This window comes from Chroicocephalus ridibundus, chromosome 1, assembly GCF_963924245.1.
Source record: "Chroicocephalus ridibundus chromosome 1, bChrRid1.1, whole genome shotgun sequence".
In the NCBI taxonomy this organism is placed as follows: domain Eukaryota; kingdom Metazoa; phylum Chordata; class Aves; order Charadriiformes; family Laridae; genus Chroicocephalus; species Chroicocephalus ridibundus.
In genome coordinates this window covers 74,016,842-74,037,549 of record NC_086284.1, presented here as the reverse complement: position 1 = coordinate 74,037,549, position 20,708 = coordinate 74,016,842, and the positions used below count along the sequence as shown (strand labels likewise).

The window sequence follows — 20,708 nt, the reverse complement described above, 5'->3', positions numbered from 1 at the left end:
TCTAAGACTCTGCCTTTTAGGGATCCTCCCATCCTCTTCCCAGTCGCTGCCAAAAGGATTAGAGCTAGCCGTGAGTGATTTGCCCTTTCTCGCAGAAATGACTAATGAAAGTTAGTTGCACCAACATATAATCTCTTCCAATGCTGCTCCTTATGCCAGAGTTTGCTATTCCTCCACCTCCAACATCGGTGGAGGTAGAGGAATAGCAAGCTGTGGCCTGGGGACCAGCTACGTATAACTACCGACACACCACCATCTCTCTGCACCAGCCCTTTCCTTGGCAGTACTCACATCTCTCACTCAAATCCCCTGTGGCATAAGGTGGTGCCCGATGTCCCTGTGATCACTGACTGAAGAGACATCAAGCGATCTCAAGTAATAAAATACCTGCTAAAAGGAAGATGGGAGAGGGGAGATAGGATACAGCTCACTGCATGGGCTCCCCTTCCAAGCCTTTGTGCCAACAGGGCGAGACTTGCCATGACCAGCGTGTCGGACTTCACAGGCTGAGACAGGAAAAACAGAAGAGGCAGCAGGTGCCCCTTCCCAAGCCTTTCAATGGGTTTTCTGGGTGTTCAGCTGTCTTTACTTGCCTCTTTCAGTGCTGTTGGGCAGTACGCATTTTCCTCCGCCTAAAGCCCTCCCTGGTGCATCTGTCCCTGTTATTCCAAAGACTCTGCAGATTCTTGAGTCTGATCCTCACCAGCCCTTCTGCTCTGCCCCTGCCAACAGCACATTCCTTTCTCTATTACAAACACAAGGCATTTCTAAGGGTTTCTAAGGCACAGGTGAGGAAAACCCTGCTCTCTCTACCTGTTTTTTTTCAAGAACTGATAGACCTTCCTTCCCCCATTGTTTCTGTGAGAAATGAGAATCACTTCATAAAGTAAACACGCCTCCCAAGCAGCTTTTGAAGAGCGAGCTTTTTGTTTTTTTAAAAAAGTGCATTGCAACAGAACACACAAACATAAGAGGTCAGAAGGCACCACTGGGATTGCCCAGCCTGATGTCCCGGGTAGCACAGGGAATAGGCTGTCCCCCAGAAGAATGAAGGGAATTGTGCTCCCCTGATAGAGCTCAGTAACTCGGGGCTATACACCTTGTCAACGGTCATATTTTGTTCATGGGAAAAGCCTTAGCTCTTATGCTTTCTTTAAACCAAAAAAAAAAAAAAAACCCAACAACAAAGCAAACCAATCAACCACATAAAAGCGTTAAAAGTGAGGGGGGAGGAACTTACATTGGCAAAAGAATAAAGCAAACTCATGTGAAATGTCTTATTCCTATGGAGTAACCCCTTCCTTCTTGCTTTCAGTTCTCTATTTTTTGTGATTTAATAGAGGAGCCAGGAGATCTATTCTACCAACACGGAAAGCATTATTATTAGAGGACTTGTTAGAGTAATAAAGCCACACTGGCTCTCCTTCTTCTTTCTCAGCACACAAAGATATAAAGGCATAGCTGCTTTACACAAAGACACAAGACCTCCCCTGGCCAGCTCCCTACCAGAGATCCTCTGCTATATTTAGGAGCACAAACAGCTTGACATAATACCAGAGTGTTAGGCTTGTGTCAGCCATCTTTACTGATAAAACCACAATCTGTATTTTTAACTTAAATAATACCGAGTGTTCACATAGCCTAGTTTGGCTAATAACGTTCTGAAGAAGTTCATGTTTTCTATACAATTGCAGGCTAATGTCACTCAGAGTCAAGGGTCAGTAAAGTATTAAAAATTCACTGTGCCTCTCCTTGAAAAGCAATAGAAAAGAAAGTAAAATGTCTTGCTTTAGTTATAACAAAATTACATTTGATTCTACATGTCACAATTGCAATTATTCTTGAATTCAGCACTGGGAACATTCCTCAAGCTATTTCACAAAAATAATTATACAAGGTCTTTTGGTATTCAGAATGAGTAGAAAAATCAACTTCGTTATAAGGTCTCAATGCCTTTAAATTCAAACATAACAGGCTTTCATTGATCTTTCCTTGCTTTTGGAATCATAAATACAGTAAATCGGCTATATACATACAAACACACACACTTACTTTGTGACAACGGAAGAATAAGACACACCTGGAATCACAGCAAGCCCTGAGGAATGGCACACTTACATCGGCTGCCCCATCAATTAAGCTAATGTAAGGGTGTTCTTGTACAGTGCAGAGGTTAATGGGAGTTCAAGATGCAGAAAGTGCTTAGCACTACCCAGAACAAGATCCTTATTTAGCTTTACCTGCTATTCAGAAGAAAACTCAGTGGGCCAAGTTAACCAGACAACGAAGGTAATTGCTAACATCAGAGCTGAATATGGCCCAATTTTCATCCATTCTGAACCCATCTATACTGCATGCAGTATTTATTCTCAGCTGCATAATGAGTGGTGTAGTCAACAGTGTCATTTCAACAGTTTTATTAAGTTTCTTTAAAAGTTAATGACAAATCTTTTCAAATGTCAGGTTCATCTGAACACAGAATATAGCTATATGCCAGGCCTACTTCCAAATATTTTGCCATTAGTGTGATGAAAAATACAGTCCGGTTTGGCCAAACACAAGTAATGAGGAAAGTGCATGAAATAAAGAGACTAGGCTGGGCTTTACCGGGTTCCTCGGGAATTCCTGTGCTGGAAGGATGAAATAATGATTTGGATCATCTATGAACCATGTGCAGAATAGTTTTAATATCAAATATTTAAAGTAAAGAAAAAAAGAAAGAGAGTAGGGAATGCAAAGAGAATGAATTAAATATTCTAAGAGAAGCCTGAGCCCTTCCAGGCAGAGATATACCAGCCTACCAGCTGAGACTAGCCAGAACAGAAGCAGGTTGATTTCCAGGAGCTGCTCATGGAAGGTGCCATCAGGAGCCCTCGGTCCTCAGCACTCCCTTGGCTTCGCCTCATTTCAGCCCACACCGCTCTGCCGAACTGGCTGCAGCCGTGTGCTAACCTGGAGTCACCTCGGACGCAGGGATAACAAGAAGCCATGTCTCAAGCCCAAGGACCGGTCCCCCTCCTGGGTCATCCTAGCATGAAGGAGTGGCGAGGACGGAGTGAGATCCAGCTGGAGCGGCAGGAGGGCAGTGGGAGGTGGTGGGGAACGGGAGCATCTTCCCCTGCATTCCCTCTGCAGCGCTCTGACTGCCGACTCAGAGGCCAGTTTCTTCCCCAGCATCCACACAGACCGTCCAAGAGGTACAGCCACTGTCAGCGCAATCTCAATCCTCTAAAATTTCCCCAGGGAACAGCGCTCACATATTTCAGCAATAACTGCTACCTTGTAAACACATTCCACATTCCTGTTGCATTAAACCCCACAGGCCAAATGCAAAGCTCAACGGCCTCTTGTCTAACTGTTGTACAAGGCTTGCTCTGAAGTGGTACACGTGGCAGGCTTTTAATTGGGAAGGACCTTATTTAGCCTCTTTTGACCTTCCCAATTTAGTCCCTCTCGGCTTTCAGTTAGTAATTATTTTCTTGAGCCCAGATGGGAGAGAGATGAGCCACGGGCTCCTTTCTCTTTCCTCCAGCCGAGTAACGCTCAGATCACTTCCAGAAAAAAAGAGCATGAGATTTTTAATGCAAGGTCACAGCAACACATGACTGCCGCAGGGGTTTCAGGTAGGAGGCCAGGTAAGTTGGACAGTCTTCCTAACCCAAATAATTTCTTATGTGAACAGGCTGGAAGGTTACTTTCTGACCACACCACAATAAACAACATTGCTGAGTCCTTTCATCTTTGCTCGGAACCTTCCTCCACAGTCTATAAGAAAAACAGTCAGGATTTCACAAATGTAAGAGCCCTAATTTTTTGTCATCTACTCCCTCATGACATGTACTTGCAAACTTTTCATTCTTACTACCCATTCAGGACATATTTGTTATTTTGTGTTTGAAAGAGAGGAGGTATTTTCCCGTAGCTCTTCTCTCCCTGTACACTTGCAGGTCTGTGCTCCAAACCACACTCTGTGCTCCAAAACAAGGATATGAGCAAATGGAAATAACTGCCGCTTGCTCAGATTCTCATTTTCCCCTTCGCTCCTTCCCTGCAGCAATAACCTCAGTGAAAATAGCCTCTGGCGAGTCACTCCACACATTTCACCTCCAGTTGCCACTTCAGACTTGAGACTTTTGGAAGTCAATACCCCTGAATGCAGCTTAATAGATTTTACTGCTGCCTTGTCAGAAGTCCAGAGCCAAGCCTCCAGTGTGCCCTACACCACCAGCAGAAGCCCACTTGTTCCCTTGGACGGGGAAGTAGAAAGCATTTGCATGTGCCAGTTTGTCCAGGACAAGTAACAGTGAGCATGTGTCCTCATATATTCAGAAGATTATATGCAAAAATGTCACATGCAGAACAAAATGAGGAGAGGGCACTGCAGAAAATACAAGAAAGGACAGCACTGAAAAGCTCCAACCTTCCCTGACAGTGCTTCTAACAGTAAGGGACGTAGTCACTGGGAGGGCTCCTGCTCCTTTATCTATCCAGAGCCGCAGAAGAATACACTACCAGTCACAGTGTCATACCAGTTGTGCATCCTCTCTCATCTGCAAAACAGATGGATCCAGCCCTGACAGTGCTTTCATCTTAAACCAGTGCAGGAGGACAGGTGACAAACATCACTGTATGATACTGCTGCTCCTTAGGTTTAATTTCCTAAGGAAACAACATTTACGTGACTGCTCTGTCTATCCTGCTCCATTTCCCCCTGTTTCCCCACCGCTTTTGAAGACGTTGGTCCTTATCAGGTGAGTTCAATGGAGAGATGCATCCTAAAGCTATGAAGCTCCACCCAGCTTTGTAAAAATTGGTGATTGTGCAGAGTCCCCACTGCAGCAAAGCAGTTACCTGTTCCACTTGCTAGCCAGATGAGCAGCCAGTACACTCGTAGCCCAGGCACAGGCCTGATGAGCCTTTAGGCTGCCCATTAGAGCGTACGGACAGTTCAGGATATGATGGAGAGTCAGGAGGAGAAGGGAGGGACTGAGAAGCGAAGTCCTGCAGAGAGCACATGGTGGGATGCACACTGCAATGGGGGCATTACTGGCCTGGCGGAAGCCAGCTGTTGTTTGGAGAATGACACTGACGTTATCGTAATGCTGCCACTTTACTTGGAGGTGGAGAGAAGAAAATAGAGTGGAAGAGGCAGCTGCCAGCTTTTGTGGCTCTCTGAAAGACCTGAGATTCAGATCTGCCTTTGACCTCAGGTCACGTGGGACTTTCTGGAGAACATCACGGCGTTTCAAGAAACCATACTACAAAGGTACAGTTGTTTCCGTTCATACCACGGAAAGGTATGCAAAGGCTCTCCAAAGGGGGAAAAGAATTGTTGGCACCTGCATTTTACAGATGGGTACAAGAGTATGGAGAGATTAAATCCTTTTCATGATGTCCTTCAAGAAGCATCTCTCAGAGTAGGGACCAGAGCGAGTCTGTCATGCAGAAGCAGTGCTCCGCTCCAGGCCCGTCCTTGGTCCAGCTCCGCTGTAGCCGATGGTGCAGACGCAGGTGCCCTCTCTGGTCCAGGGCCCAGCTCCCTGCGGTGTAGTGGAAGGCAGGAGGTGAAGGGAACTGGATTCCACTCCCTGGATCTCCCTTGGAAGAGGTCCCATGAACCACTGGTGGGGAATACACTGAGAGAAATGTCCCCCTTTCCCACATCACCACTTGCCCTCAGTCTCTTCTCACTTCTGCCACTGGGGCAGAAATTCTCCCTGTCCTCCTCTGAGCACTTTCCTTGTGAAACCCCTCACTGTTCTAATATCCCTTTGGCAGAAAGCTCTCGTGCACATTTGTTCCTGGCTGTATCTCCCTCTAGGCAATGGAGAAAAGATATTCAGATATTAATAGGTCTAAATCACCTAACTCCGAGGAGACACGTCTCTGTGGAGGAGAGAAGGAAGCCAGGGTTACCTAGCAGCTCATGGTTAGATGCTTTGCATTCCCAACCCCACTGTCCTACCCTGTGTGCCAAGTAAGCCCCAAAGGCTACACAGGAACCTGCAAATGATGTTTAAAAGGGGTAGGAAGGAAAAGATCCATCTGGGGACTCATCCCTTTTGTCCCCAGGCTCCCATCTTTGAATACACCATGAATGTTTTACTTCAATACTCAAAGCCTGATGAGATGCAGGTTATTAATTTATGACTATGACAAGATTATTATGGTTAATTTAACATGTGCAGGCACTTAACTAACTACTGTTGGGAAATATTTGTCATTAATTCAAAAATTTCCTGCCTGCAATTTGGCAGATAGAGCGTGAGCTGCAGAAATCCAGCATGACATAAAGAGCTCTCATCTGCCATCACCTTTACATGTGACTGTACAATACTTGAGCTCTGCCTGATTTAAACGAGCACAACAAAATGTACTGCAGCGTTCATGAATTAAATGGCATCGGCATTCAGATGCTAGAAAAATCTAACTTAAGAGTACGATCTTTCAGACGTAGGAAGAGGAGCAGAGAGGCACACAACCTCCCCATGGAGAGTGAGAGGGACACCATTGGGAGAGAGGGCGGCAGAGAAGCATTCCTAATCAAAGCTCAGAAGGCAAAACTGTGTGAGTAAAAGCTGCTTGTGGTAGGCTTTCCTCCCACCTCCTGTGGGTCTGCCGTGATCCCAACCGAGGCAGGTGGTGCAGAGTAAACCACTGAAGTGGTTTCATTCAGGGGCAACCTGTCTCTCAGGCATGGCACAACCTTTAGGGCCATCACACACCCTGCCCTGGCCACTCCTGGCGGGGAAACTCCCCACCTCAAACTGCTTTCATTTACTTTCCCAGGGAGGCAGGTGAAAAAAATCTGTGTATACAGAGCTAGTTACTGCAATAAATCCAAATTCATGTCCAAAACGGCCAGTCTCATGGCACCTGTGAAGGGTCCTAGTACTTCCTGGCTTTTTCTGATTCCTTGGGCAGGTCCAAAGTAACAGAAAAGATGCTCAGCACCCATCAGTGTCTTACATAGTTTAGTGATCAATTGTTTTGCCCACAAAAGCCCTTTAGCTCTGTGTTTTTGCAAGCCCTATCACTATCAGACGCATCCCACCTATCAGCCCTTCCCAGCGCAGTGGCTCCATCCATTGCTGGGCCTTTTTCAGTTCTCTTATACAGTACAGTCTCCTGAGGAAGAGCATGTTTTGGTACACCACATCTTTGAGCTTCACATAGGTGTGTCAGGATAAAACTTGGGAACATACTACCAGAGGGGACTTCCTGAACGTTCAGTCCCCTGTTGCTGCTGGGAAACACTCCAGTCTTATTTTGAAAACTATTCAATTTCCAACATCCCTTTGACTGAAATGCTATTCCAGAACTTTGTAACTCTGATGGTTAGAAATTCCCCGACTAAATGGTCAGTCTATACCTGTTTATTTTTGTGCCAATATGGTCCTTTCCCCGAGGCAGCTTTTCTATCCTGCCTCCTTAGAGAAGGTGTCCACCTCCCCTTTCAGCCTTCATCTGTGAAGCCAAAAAAGCCACAGCACCTTAATTTCCTCCCAGAGATAAGCTCTCCATTCTCCTGGCCATCTAACCCTTCTCTTTACCCGTCCAACTCCGAGCTCACCTCTTCTGGCAGACAGACGCCCAGAACCGGACACTGGATCCCGGGCAGTCTCTATAGCTAGATGACACAAACCTCACTCTTGGATTTAAGCCCCCCAGCTCCCAGCTAGACTTGCACAGGTTGGCAGACAGGCGGAGAGGAAAGCATTTACCTTCCACCTCTAGCCTGCCCTCTACTGCAGAGTCCAAGGACATGTCTGAGGCGTTTGCTATCAAGAAACGCCATTCTGTGCAAGTCCTATATTCCAATAACCCCCCCAGACTTGGCTCTTTCCTACGTCCAGCCACCCAGATTGCTGATTCTGGCTGCCAATACCAGACTACAGAACACATTCCAGCTTCTTTTCAAACCCTGAAACCTCGGCATACGTTCCCTTGGCTGGACTCACAAGGGCCCAGCCATCTGTGTATCTGCAGAGTGAGTGCCTCTGGTGTAGGTGTAATGGGAAAATATTTAGGCTTTTACATGCAGTTGGCAAATGTACTAGCTCAAGCTTGAGAAAAATCTGACCCTCTTTGCCTAGGGGCCTCCTTCCTTTTAACGTTTTTTTCAGACATTTAAAAAATATTTGTGAGTCACGGCAATGGCCAGGGAATGAGATGTCTAGCAGAGCTCCCAGCTCTGGCAGAAGAGCATTACTAAGAGGACACCACAAGGCTTTGTGAAGAGGAGAAAGATGAGAAAGTGCTGTATGACTTAATCTCTCGGGTCCCACGCTCTGAGGGTGCTGCTTTACTAAAACAGCTAGATCAAAGTGAATAAAGAGGTTTCTGCTGTTAACTGTCTCCTGAAAGTTGTTGACCTTGAGACCAGAACAATTAAATGAAATGTGAAGCACCTTCTCAAACAGGTATTTCTCCTTCTCTTTCTACATCAACGTAAACACACAGGAGTGTGAAGTTACACACTTCGGAGAGCCTTTTGTAATAAATAACATCCTGAACTGCACAAAGATCTTGCCCAGGTAAGGATTTTTTTCTCTCTTCTTACACGGACATATACACCGTGGATCCTAGGAATGGATGTATGAGCTCTCCCGTATGTATGATACAGACAAAAAGCTTGGGATACCAAATTAGACATGCACACTTTGAAAAGCGGCCACTGTATCAGGTATGCAATGTGAGACTCTGGGAATTGTTTTTCTGAATACCAAGTGTGGAAAATATCAATTGAAACTGCACTTACTCAGTCTCTCTGAAGAAATCAGCTCCTGAATGCCTTAGAGTCAGCACTCAAATTAAACAGCTTCATATTAGAGATAATTAAAATATATGGCTTAAAAAACAATTTGGTCTTTTACATCCCTATTCAAAATGCACCACTACAGTACTCCTGTGCAAAAAAAAAAAAACACCCTACAAACATGCTTACAGTGTACCTGTCCTAGAGATTTGCAGCCAGATCTTTGGCTGATGTCACTTGGCAGGCCTCTGCTGAAGTTAGTTGGAGCTGTGTCAAATCATATCACTGAAGAGCTGGAATGTACTGTTTATAGACTTCAGAAAAAGCCAAGTTAAATAGCTTATATGCACCTGGAGACATTCATTTCCACATTTTTCAAAATACGAAAACTGTATTTTCTGTGAGGAGTGGTCCTTCAGAAACTGTCGTGCCAGCCCTGTAGCAACACTAGATCCGAATATAATCTGGTTTAAATCCTACCATCTCTGCTATCTGTCAGTAGAGAAGAGAGGCTACAGCACAAGGAAGACAATTCATTTTTCCTAAATTTTTTTTTTCCGCTGAACGGCACATCACTTTAATTTTTACATTTGTCGAAGGGTTTCTACTTGTAATCTATGAAAGGAAAACAAAAAGCAGTAACAAATCCCATTGTGTTACCAACCAGAGGCAATGATTGCTGGCCTCTGTAAACAATACATAGTTAGAGGGACTTGCTGTTTTCCATTTTGTAAATGTGCTACAAGGAGCCAGTTGCAGCGAGAGCATGGCAACCGATAACTCTTGCTCACTTAAGGATTTTTCATTAGCGAATTCTACAATAAATTAACTAGAGAAGTTTGAAGGTTGTTTTCAGCACTTTGTAAACAGACATCACAAGGAACAAGGGAAGGCACTTCTATCTTTCCACTTAACTTTTTTACTTACCATCCGACGTAACTTTAGTAAGTACAAAGGCAGATCAATACTCCCACAACTGAATGTTGTGCATCTGCGTAACCAAGAAACACATTACACCTGTAGGAAAACAACCTTTAAAGCACCTCAGACATAAACTTTCTTCAGCTGCTTACCTGCGTACGTTCCTGTTTGCGAGATTCAATGTAACACAAGAGACTACCGGTGTTTCAAAAGGGATCTGTCACCTCGCCAGACATTTAAGCGGTACCAAAAAACAGCAGAGGCACTTCAAGTTTGCATGCACAGTTTCAGTTCAGTTCGACTTGGGCAGTGCACACTACGTCTCATCAGTTACCCAGCACCGGGCTACGCTCTGCCTTCCCAAAGCGGGAGTTATTAGCACTGCCCCGATCCCTTCACCAAGTGATCCCTGTATCTAACGCCGAAGGAGTCGGCCAGAGGAGAAAGCACCAGTATCCCCCAGTTGCTAGGAAACAAGCAGGGAGATCCTGACCTGAATTCTTAGCGGAGGCTGATGTCGCTCAGGAAGCTTAGCTGGGTCCTTCCTGGAAAGGCAGGGACATGCCAAAAAGTTACTCCTGGCTTTGCAAAGGCCACTGGGTAGCACCCCCCAGGACAGAGGGACAGCAGCTGAGCTGTTTTTATGCCCAAAAGGCACCTGTTGTGAAAACGGGAAGAGCAGGTGCAAAAGCGGAGGGTGAATTTTCTGTTCTTCGTGCCAGTGAAACTAGAGAGTTTTTAACCTTGAAATAAGATCTTTGTATTTCAAATCTGGTCATTAGATAAAGCAGAAGAAACCATCCACTGCACACACAGCCACAGCACTAACAAAGGCAGTGGCAGAATATTAAACATACGAAAATCAAGACATTAAGATTATCCCAGACGTGTGCTACAAAGCATATTCTAAAGCCAAATTCATAACATAAAAAACTGAAGAGAAGCAAATCAGGAACATTAATGATGACACAAGAACTCTGCATTTTCTGACCTTTTAAATATTTTAAGTTACTGCCATGCCACTGTATTAATTACTCTATTTAGCTTCAGCCTCGTCAGCATGCATTTCCTAAACGATGAAAGTAAGAGCAGAATTAGACCTGAAGAGCTAAAGTGCCTCTGGGTCCCTTGCATGGGGTACACCGGCCCTAGTATAGTGAAAGGAAATACGTGTTTATTCCTTTCCTATACAGTGAAAGGAAATAATGACTCCTCGGACGCAGCATAAAATAAACTTCTTGCACAGTCCAGATTTATGTGAAAAGATGCTTGTTTGCTCTCTACCGACTCTGAGGAACATCCATCCTCCTGCCCATCCAGGGCAGTAGCTCCAGTATCATCTTTGTAGGGCACACTCTCTGCACAAGAGGTTTGTAGGGGGTATTACCTACCACCCAGCCACCACGTGGGCAGAAGAGGGGTCTCGGGCACAGGAAGGCTGGCCCATCGTGTCTAGAGAAGTCCAGCTATGATTTTAACAGGGAATTACACCACAACTTATGATAGCTTTTTATCTGTTAAAAACAAAGCAATGTTTTAACAGCAGGGAAACATACACAAGCGTCTTTGCAGAAATGCCAGACCACCTCAGCTGTGCAATGGCACACCTAACGTTTGCTGCCGATGGGTGTGGTGTATCCCCCAAAAGGGTCTCCTTTCATTATTACATACTGCCATGTTCAGTGGTCCAAAAAGCTGCGTTCAACACAGGCTCAGGGTCAGGCAATTGTCTCTTAGGCTATGCTTCAAATCTCTCTCTCCCCCACAAATGTCCATATTTACCCAGGGAATCAGTCTATCCCTGCAGCAATTGTAACTGCCCAAAAGCCAATGAGTATTACAGTGCTTCAAATACCTTTCTGAACAAGAGCCAAAGCCCATCACGTTGATAAGAAAATTATCATTCTTTTGGTCATTTCCCTTCTCTCATCTTTTTAGAGAAATAGGAAGAGCTAGTTTTAAGTCCTATCCCAAAAGCACTTAAATTTCCAAACAAAATAGCTATGGATGTCATAACCCAGGGAGCAGCAAAGCTGAATTAATCCAAGTCTTAGAGAGAGTCACAATAAAAAAGTCTTCATAGATAACTAAGCAACATTTGGAGGAAGCAAACTGAAAATTTAAGATTTTAAATATATACTCACCTGCTGCTAAATAAAAGCTGACCACGTAAGAGAGTACTGAGTACAAGTCAGAAATCATAGCTCTGTGCAGTGCAACAGTATTTTAAGTAGTGCAGGTATTCTGAAACAATTTTCTTTATGAAAGGCCATCCTAAAGATACCATCACCAGAAGGCAGAATGATGCAGAGAACCTACTCATAGAAATATCTGTATTTTAGATAGCGATAGATTCGTTTTTTACTATAGGTTCTTCTTTTGCAAACCAAATGGAGTGGATGTCACTTCAGGGCATTTTTTCCTACAAATTCTTCTGAATGGCCTTAATGTTCAGTAACACAGCAATGCGACACTAAATCGTAGGAAACAGAGAAAGCTTGGCAAAGGGAGAAGTATGGCAAATACAAGCTTTCAATAATGAGGCCCTTAATAAAAGCAAAGAGAAATTAAAAGACATGAGCATGAAGACTTGAGAAGAAATGGAGAATTGCTGAGCCTGAAAGAGAAAGGGACACCCTTTCAGGAACAAGAATTTCAGATGTGAAAGAGGAGGAGGAAAATGAGAAAAATACTTCTGTATTTTTCTGTAGACAGACTGAATGACATTTACCAGGCCTGTCACATGGGTAGACAGCCACAGGAGATATTTGATGATGAAGACAGTGCTTCGGGTAGGTGCCAGAATCCAGAGATTTCCTGGCCACAGATGAGCCAATAGCTCAGTCAACGATTTGCCACTGACACTCTTGGCAAAGTTGCCAATTATTGTACAGCCATTCATTTTCTTAGGTGTTTTCAAGCATAATCAAAATGCCGTGAAGACTCATGGGAAGTTTTAAACTTCTACTGGGCAGAAGAAGGGGTGTGAGTGGTAGATGGAACAGAGTGAGAACAGGCAATAAAACAGTGAGAACGCAAAACAATAGATTGTTTTTTTATAAGAGTGAGCAGAAGGATGTAGATGGGAACAATGCTGCTGGAAGGGCTGATTCAAGGGAGAGCCCAAACTGGGTGCCTTTCTTCCCTCTTAACATTTCCTCTGGTCATGTCTTGAAGAGCAAGAACAGGCGAGTAGTAAAATGGATCTGGGTGGGGTGCAGAAAAGCCATTCCAGAGTGTTAAAAATAACCTGTCACATCTTCTATTGCCTAAACTGGCATAACTCCACCAGTTTTATTTTATGCCAGCTCAAGATCCGGCCAAACGCACTGAGTATGAGAAAGGCAGCAGTTCCTCTTACATGCTTCACTTCGCCTGCGGGCAGGTTTCAGCAAGGCACGTGTGTTTATTCCAGGGTAAGATACTTAATGAAGGATTTAATCTTCCTGATGAATACAGAAGAATGCTAAGGTACCAAACTCATCTAACACACCTTGCAACAAAATACATTGTTAAAAATTTGCTTTACTCAGCTATGTATTTGTAAAGCCATGTAAAACAGACAGTTCGAAATTGCCTGACTTCAAGCACCGAAAGTCAAACGCTGCAGCCCAAATCTCTCAGCAAAGGTATAGTTCTACAGTAATTGAGATAGCCTGTAATCTGGTCACATCTCCGCATACATCAGTAATACAGTACCGAGAAGTCTCCCGGTTGTTCAGACGCAGAAGGAGCTGCGTGAAGCATTGATTCACGCTGATGAATTGTAACCAAGCAACGCTGCCAGCATCCCTCCAGCCCATTGTTCATCTGAGCTGGGGAGAATAGCAGCAGAACAGCGCTGAAAACCTGCCAAACTCCAGCTTCCCCAGTTAAAGGATACCATCCCCTCCAACGCTAGATATAGCAAATCCTTTAACCAAAATTTCACAGAAATAAACTGTTACTTCCCTCTCAGTAAAAAGATAATGACTTGCCTGAAGGCAGTAAATGAATTTCTGTGTGTCCGCCACTCTCTTGTAAAGAATCTTTACAAAAGAAACAGTTTAAATTTACTTTACACAAAAAGTACAGGGCAATGAATTATTCATCTGAGCAGAGGGACAGAAATACTGCCTTTTTGTTAGTCTGGCTATTAGATGCTGAGGGAAACTAAAGACAACTTTCTCAGATACAATAACCAATCAGGAACAACACAGATGAGACAGAAACGAAGTAGATACTTGAAAAATATGTTCAGTAAGAGTTGGCAACCATTTTCCATGTGTCTGAAACCGACAATGCACAAAATATCACCGATGTGAGCCTTATTATCAACAGAGGCATTAAAAATGACATTACAATACCAAATTTTTTCCTTTTATTGCAGTTAAGTGCAAGTGGGTGAGATTATTTGTTCTGTTTAATGTCACAGACCTGGACACCAAGACCAAAATTCATCGAAAAACAATCCACCATTGCTCTTTATGTGAATGACGACGACACTGTTGGCCAACAAAACCATCGGTTACTACAGAACTTGGTGTGCCACAGTCCCCCCCTTTTACCAGGAAAAAAAAAAAAGAAGGCACATGTATGAGTTATGAATAAGATACAGAATCGACTTGTTCTTATAATGTAAAAGACAGGCTAGCAGCTGTGTGCGTTTCTCAGAATATAAAAAAACAAAGCACTGACCTGTAAAACAGAAATAGTAATAACATCTGCTAGACTTCTGGGCTCTGAAATCACATTCCCTGAGAGCAAGCTTCCAAAAGAAAGGCTGAGCACTTATGTAAAATACCATTTCCCTTTTCAATGAATTATGCTTCTCTTAAAACTTTACTTAAAAGCCTGAGTGTAAAACCATATACATATCTCATATCTCTTCTCTGAGAATAAATGTAGTAGGGCAAAGTAACAAATGGCCAGGGCATTGGCATAAAAATGGATTTATCAATGTCTTTCAGAATTTGGGATATATTAGGTCGTCCTCTTTGCTTACTCCCTCCTCTTCTTTTTAGTTCTTTGTCCTTAGATGTGGTCTTCTCAATCCCATCGTTGGGGACCAAGCAGTCCTCTATTCACTATTCTATGTGGAGTATAACCAGGGTCTCGCACAGGCAGAAATGCTGCTGCTGCTGCTTAGGCTCTCTCTGCTTGGCAATTTAGGGTCTTTCTTCTAAGTCTTCAACACTGCCAAAGGTTTTGACGCTCCACAGAACTTCTTAGAGGGTCAAAGCCTGCTCTCCCATGGCATGAGTTCCCAGCAACTTCCTCTTGGTTGTGAGCATATATTTAAAGCAGAACTTGGTCTAATCTTCTTCCTTCCCCTCATATGTTTGCCAGATGGCTTTATGTAATGTCTGTTCTCTGGATTGGCTCTTAGATTGATTTTTTTCCTCTACACTTGCCATCTGCTGGCCCAAACAGCAAAACGATATGCTTGCTTTTCAATCTCACAGCATGGATTCATTCCTGTGGTCTACTTGACATCCAAAATAGTATGGCAGACAGACAGGCAGGTCTGGATAAGGCCCCACTCCACCAACAGGAATTTTCTCCTTCTTGGGCCTTTGAGAGCCATTACCTCAGGAGAAGAATTGTAAGAGGGAACAAAGCACAACGCCAGAGCAAAAGACAAGCACCAAGAAGAACTGAACCATATTGTCTCGATGATGGAAAGTAGTCTGTGTTGTGGCTATCACCTGGAAGCAGGACGTGCAGCCCCACCAGTTGGCATTGTGTGGCCTCGTACAAAGAGAAGACATCACGTTGTGCAGTGGCTAATGGCAGAGAATTGCACGTGCCCTTCCAAAACAAACAAAAACTTGACTTAGGTTCTTTGAACAATTTTCCAGGGGCTTTGGGTACCATCTTGCTCTTTTCAGTGACAATGTACAGAGACTCCGGTGAAATAACTGATGTGAACATGGGTACCATGCCCATGCCCTGCTTGGTACTGAGCACCTGCCGTGCAGCAGCACTCCAGGGGAGAGGGAAAGGAAAGCCACCGCTGGCCATCCCAGAGCTCTGACAGCCAGGACAGGGGCCTGAGAAACTGCAGCAGCAGCTGGCTGGGAAGAGTGTGAGGAAGAGGACAGAGGCAGTACAGAGGGAGGAGAGGAAGGGAAAGGTGCCAGAAAGTCTTGCTATCACTCCACCTAAATGCCTTACAGCAAAGTAATGTGCATGTTTTACCCATCTTGTTACTTTAAACTCAGAATTTTTTAGAGACAATTCCGTCTCTTGAGTGTTTGCACAGTTCGCAGCACAATAGCTCCTTGTGCTGGCTGAGTCCTTTGAATGCTACAAGAATACAATTAAATAATATGAGCAGTAAAAAACCTGGTGCTATTCATACTTGAGAAGATCTTGCATGGCTCTGGACAAATCATAGCCACAGCAACACTCTTAACAAACACATTTGCTAATCCTCTCATTATTGTTGTTGCTCTCCCTTAAGGGTATCTTAAGGACCGAAAAAATCCATTCCTTTCATTAAAAAAATATTCATTTCATTTCATATCTGAATGCCACAAAAGACCAACAATTTATCCAAAGAGTCTAAGTGAACAAAAGCTTGAGAACTCATAATTCAATGCTTAAATTTGCATATACACTTGTCTTTTTCTGTTTCTCTTGCATTTTTGGTGGCTCAGCTGACATCCAAATAGCCTGCCTGCTCTCAGGTTTGCCTTACATGGTGAAGTAAGTGGGAACAGTGTGAGGTCTACAGCATTTAGATCTCTTAACATTAAGAGATCATAACAGATTAATCCTGAGACAACTGACCTGGTTCTACTTCTCCAGACCTTCCCACCTCAGTTATGAAACTAATAAACCTATCCCAGCTGTTCAGTGTCCTTGGTCTCAGCAGCTCTGATCCAATGCCCATTGAGGCCAAAAGAAAGATTCCCTAATTACCCAGTGAGTGCCAAATCAAGTGCAATTAGACTTGATGGCAACTGAACAAGATGTATAAATTCTTTTGCAATGCAAATTCCTTCGCTACTGAACTATATTGCACTGACCCACCTGCTCCAGGTCTTCGTGTAATCTGATACTTAATACACCACCCAGCATTCAAGGGAGTGGTCCTGAGAAACATATCTCTTGAAATTCCCAAGCTGATTTATGTTCTTCATGTTAGTGGCTCATAAAGAAATGACAATCAGGTTTCTGGTTGTCACCATCATGAATGGAAGCATAAAAAAATTCAGTGACAAGTTATGAAACGTTACATCTGCTTGAGAAGGTAGAACAACCAGCCAAAAACAACGTGTAAAACATCACCAGATCTAGCCAGATACAGCACAAGCCAGGTCTGTATTTGAAAGCCGCACTGGTACAGATGTTAGTAGGTGTAGTGAATAAAGGACAGGAAGACTGTACTACCAGCCTGCATATCCATGGTAACCAAGAGAGGAACTCCTGGGGAGAGGAGTGGTGAGATGGGGAATAAAGGAGGTTTATTCTTTTCCCCTTTGCTATAGGGATAAACAGCTTTCACATTTTATAGCAAGATTATTTAGGTCGGGGCCGTGTTCACCCCCGGATAACAAGAGCAATAAGGAATAAGAACAATATGGGTTCATCAGGATCTTCAGTACACAGAGGGCTTATCTAGCTTGCACTGTGGTCCACGTCTTTGCATGTTCACAGCTATTGTTGCACCTTGGCTGAAGTTGATGCAAACACACCCAGTCACATTACAGCCAACCCGTTATAATATATACAATACAGTATAGTACCCAAGACATGCACTGGTGGGTTGGGGCACGCAAGCTAAAGAAAGAAACAATGGCCTGCTATGCAGCTATCAGTATACAGTGTTTAGGTACGAAGTAGCAGTATAGCCCATTTCTCTTTGTGTATATGAGTATGTTCTGAATACATTTATGATGACACAGTTGCATCCACTCTAGGCAAGGTTCGACTACCTTTACTGTCTTATAACTACTCATAAAAGTTCTGTTACTGTTGAAGGACAACATCCAGAGAAAGAATGAGCTATTGCATAAGCAATGAAATGACTGGGATCTCCACACAATGCACAGTGACACCAGCCTCCTCCCATGTATGTCTACTACTTTACTCTAATGGCCTAAACGGCAAACCCTGGAGGTCCTGCTCCTCTGTGTACCCCAAACGACCCCCGCAGAACCACCATCCCTCTCCATTTCCTTCCAGTTGTCACTGGGGCAAGAGGCAGCGCTGAGGCCGACATGGAGCTGAGTCCATGCGGACTGGCTGCTGGGTACCAGCGTGCCGAATTGCCAGGCACGAAGCCAAGCAAAACAAAAGAAACAGGCACTGTCTGCACTGTCGCTGTACGTAACCTCTGAAGTAGCAGGATGAAAAATTATTACAAATACAGATACTTACAATAATCTCCTTTTCTTACTCTCCTCTCCCTGCCACAAATTTCAGTTTATTCCATCTGTGAGTCTGACAGCTCTCTGCACGTGGTCCGTTTCTCTGGCTCGTTCCTCGTGCGAGTTCTCCCTGGGCTTCACTAGAGGCAAGAAACAGTGACATCAAAAAGAAAAGGGAAGAGAAAGAAAACAGAGGCAATAAAGCCTTAACATACTCAAAAAGCCATCTGAACATCAAAACAGGAGCAGAAAAGCTCCTTCTCCTTTTAAAATACATCTTTTGTTTCCCTGCTATACTATTTACAGGGTATTTTTTTAATAGTCTGTTCTAAAATAAGTTGGGCATGGTCTTGTTACTCAATATTGTATGATTTGATAATCATACAGTAGAGCAAACTACTTTCATAATCTGGAATAAATTCTTAAATTCTACAGTGACTTTAAGAAAACGGGGCTTAAGTACCTTTTATTTCTCCAATGACATATATGCCCAGAAAAAAGTAATTTTCTCTCTATTTTAGTTGGTTTTGAAAGTCTTGGAATTGACAGTTGTATGCAAAGTTGTACGCAAACAATTTATACCTTCACTTTTACAGCTACATTAAATCAGCACCGATTTATGCAGTACACAATATCTTTATTTCTTGATTAACTTCCCTTCAGGCTTTCACTGTAAGCCAGCGATATTTTATTAGAGATGAGATAAAAGCAATACTTGTATTAACTTCCTTCATCATACTCAGTTGCTTGTAACTTTGGCAGGTGGTCTAGCTTTTAGACCCTTTGAGTGGGAGGGCAAAAGGATGAATAGCTTGTGACTGAAGTCCACCCCACATGCAAGAGGCAGGTTACGGCTGCACAATGAACCTCGGGTCTGACACACTCAAGTTTGTGCTTTGACTCAGGAAAGTAAATAACGGTCTTGTCAAGCAGCCTGCACAAAGCTGTCAGGGTGTTCTGGTGTAACACACGGCACGTTATCAGGCATTACACATCCAACACAATTAATTAAAACATTTAGAAACTGAAGTGGTTTCCCCTGGTATTTGACAATCTGCTTTTCCTAAGCAAAGTGGCTGAGAGTTTAATAAGAAATGTCAGGAAGACTAGTTAAAATTTGAAGTTCATTTTTATTATTAATCTTTTCATGTAAGTAGACTACTTGCATGCTCCTGTCACAGCAGCTCTCTCACCCACACTAGCAAATGGCTTTTGTTTCCTTACCCTAACCTATTACAGCAGATATTGTCTCCAGGTCATTACACGCTGTACAGACCTGTTGTGGAAAATTGTAAATGACACCACAGCAAACTCTTGGGCTGAGCTAATACGAGCTCTCAGCTTTAGTCCAGATTTGATAGCAAAATAAATAGAGTCAGGATGATGCTGAGTGCTATTGTAAATTCCAGCCCAATTCCATCCTGAAGAGTAGATGAAGAAAATAAAATGGTGTAATCATTTATAAATATTACAACAAAAACTGGACATTGGTAATTTTTTTTTTTGCCTTATGCTTCAGAAATAGTGGCCATTAAAATAACAACTATTCAGATAAGAAAAGCTAATAGGAAATGAGGCTTTATATTGTGGAGATACTGCTGACAAAATTTAGTGCTGTAGGAGCAGATGTGGCTGGAAAAAGAATTTGCAAATTCCTTTTGTGGAGATGGAGCCAGGAAGCCCCTACTAGAGGCTCCTACCACCATCATCCACAGATCCAGAGTCCCCATGAGTCCAACAGGAAGGTTCATACTGAGACGTACCTATTTGCACACATGATCCTCTGTTATAATCCAAATTACTGTTGTGATTGAGCTACATCTTGTGGCTTTCATTCAGAATAAGACTGCAAAGCAGCCGAGCTGGTTATTAAACCAGATAGTTGAAGCAACATGAATAAAAATTACAAAATTACACTTAAAGGTTACAGTCTAATTGCCAGTAAACCCATTTATTTATTTTGCTTTGACTAAAAAGCTTGCTACATCAGGCTCATTGCAAGAGTTGCAGAGAAATTTTCTGCAAAGCTTGAAGAAAACTGACCAAAAATCTTTTGTGTATACACGACAAACAATTTACAGTGCTGTCTACTCACCGAGTCATTTGGCGTCAACTTCACAGGACCAGCCTTTACTAAAAAAATCCTCTCACCATGAGAAAGGTTGTGGAAACAACCTCTTTACTCTAGAGCAGATATCATTTCCTTAAAGCACTCAATCAGAGTCCAAATATAAACCCTTGGATGCTTGTGCTAACAGTGCTGAGTTACACAAGAGATGGTAACCAGCTGAAAGAGCATAATTTTGTCAAAACAGCAGGTCAGCTAGCACTATCCTTCTGTATACTGCAGACTCACTGCAAATGTTAGAGGAGCCAGACCATTTCCTTGGTTCAGATATCTCTGAAATGGACCAGCCTTCAGTCCCATAAAACCTTTGAACTTCCTTAGAACTGAGCCTTGCCTGTTCAAGGGTTGAAGCCCACTTGGAGATCCTGGAATACCAGATATGCAATACTAAATTATTACACACCCGTGATTTCAACTTGCTTCTAGGAAAAAATGTCTCTGTCTTTCTCCTATCATCTCCCACCGTTAAACTTCAGGCTAAAAAACCAGGAAAATTCATAACTCAAGTTATTGTTGTGATTGACTTAAGCATTACTGAAGCAAT

General features: G+C 43.3%; 1 protein-coding gene across 5 annotated transcripts in view; it reads right to left on the bottom strand.

The window, feature by feature from the left end:
• Positions 1 to 20,708, bottom strand: part of CRACDL (CRACD like) — a 66,575-nt gene that overhangs the window by 34,045 nt on the left and 11,822 nt on the right. The window contains exon 2 of one of the 5 annotated variants that reach the window (XM_063339902.1): positions 18,047 to 18,176. The exons of 1 other annotated variant lie outside the window; for it this stretch is intronic. The gene's annotated coding sequence lies outside the window, so the exon portion shown is untranslated. Of the gene's footprint in view, positions 1 to 9,831; positions 10,118 to 18,046; positions 18,177 to 20,708 lie in introns of those variants that run through there. 3 more of the 5 variants (XM_063339920.1, XM_063339896.1, XM_063339928.1) reach the window with 3 other exon arrangements.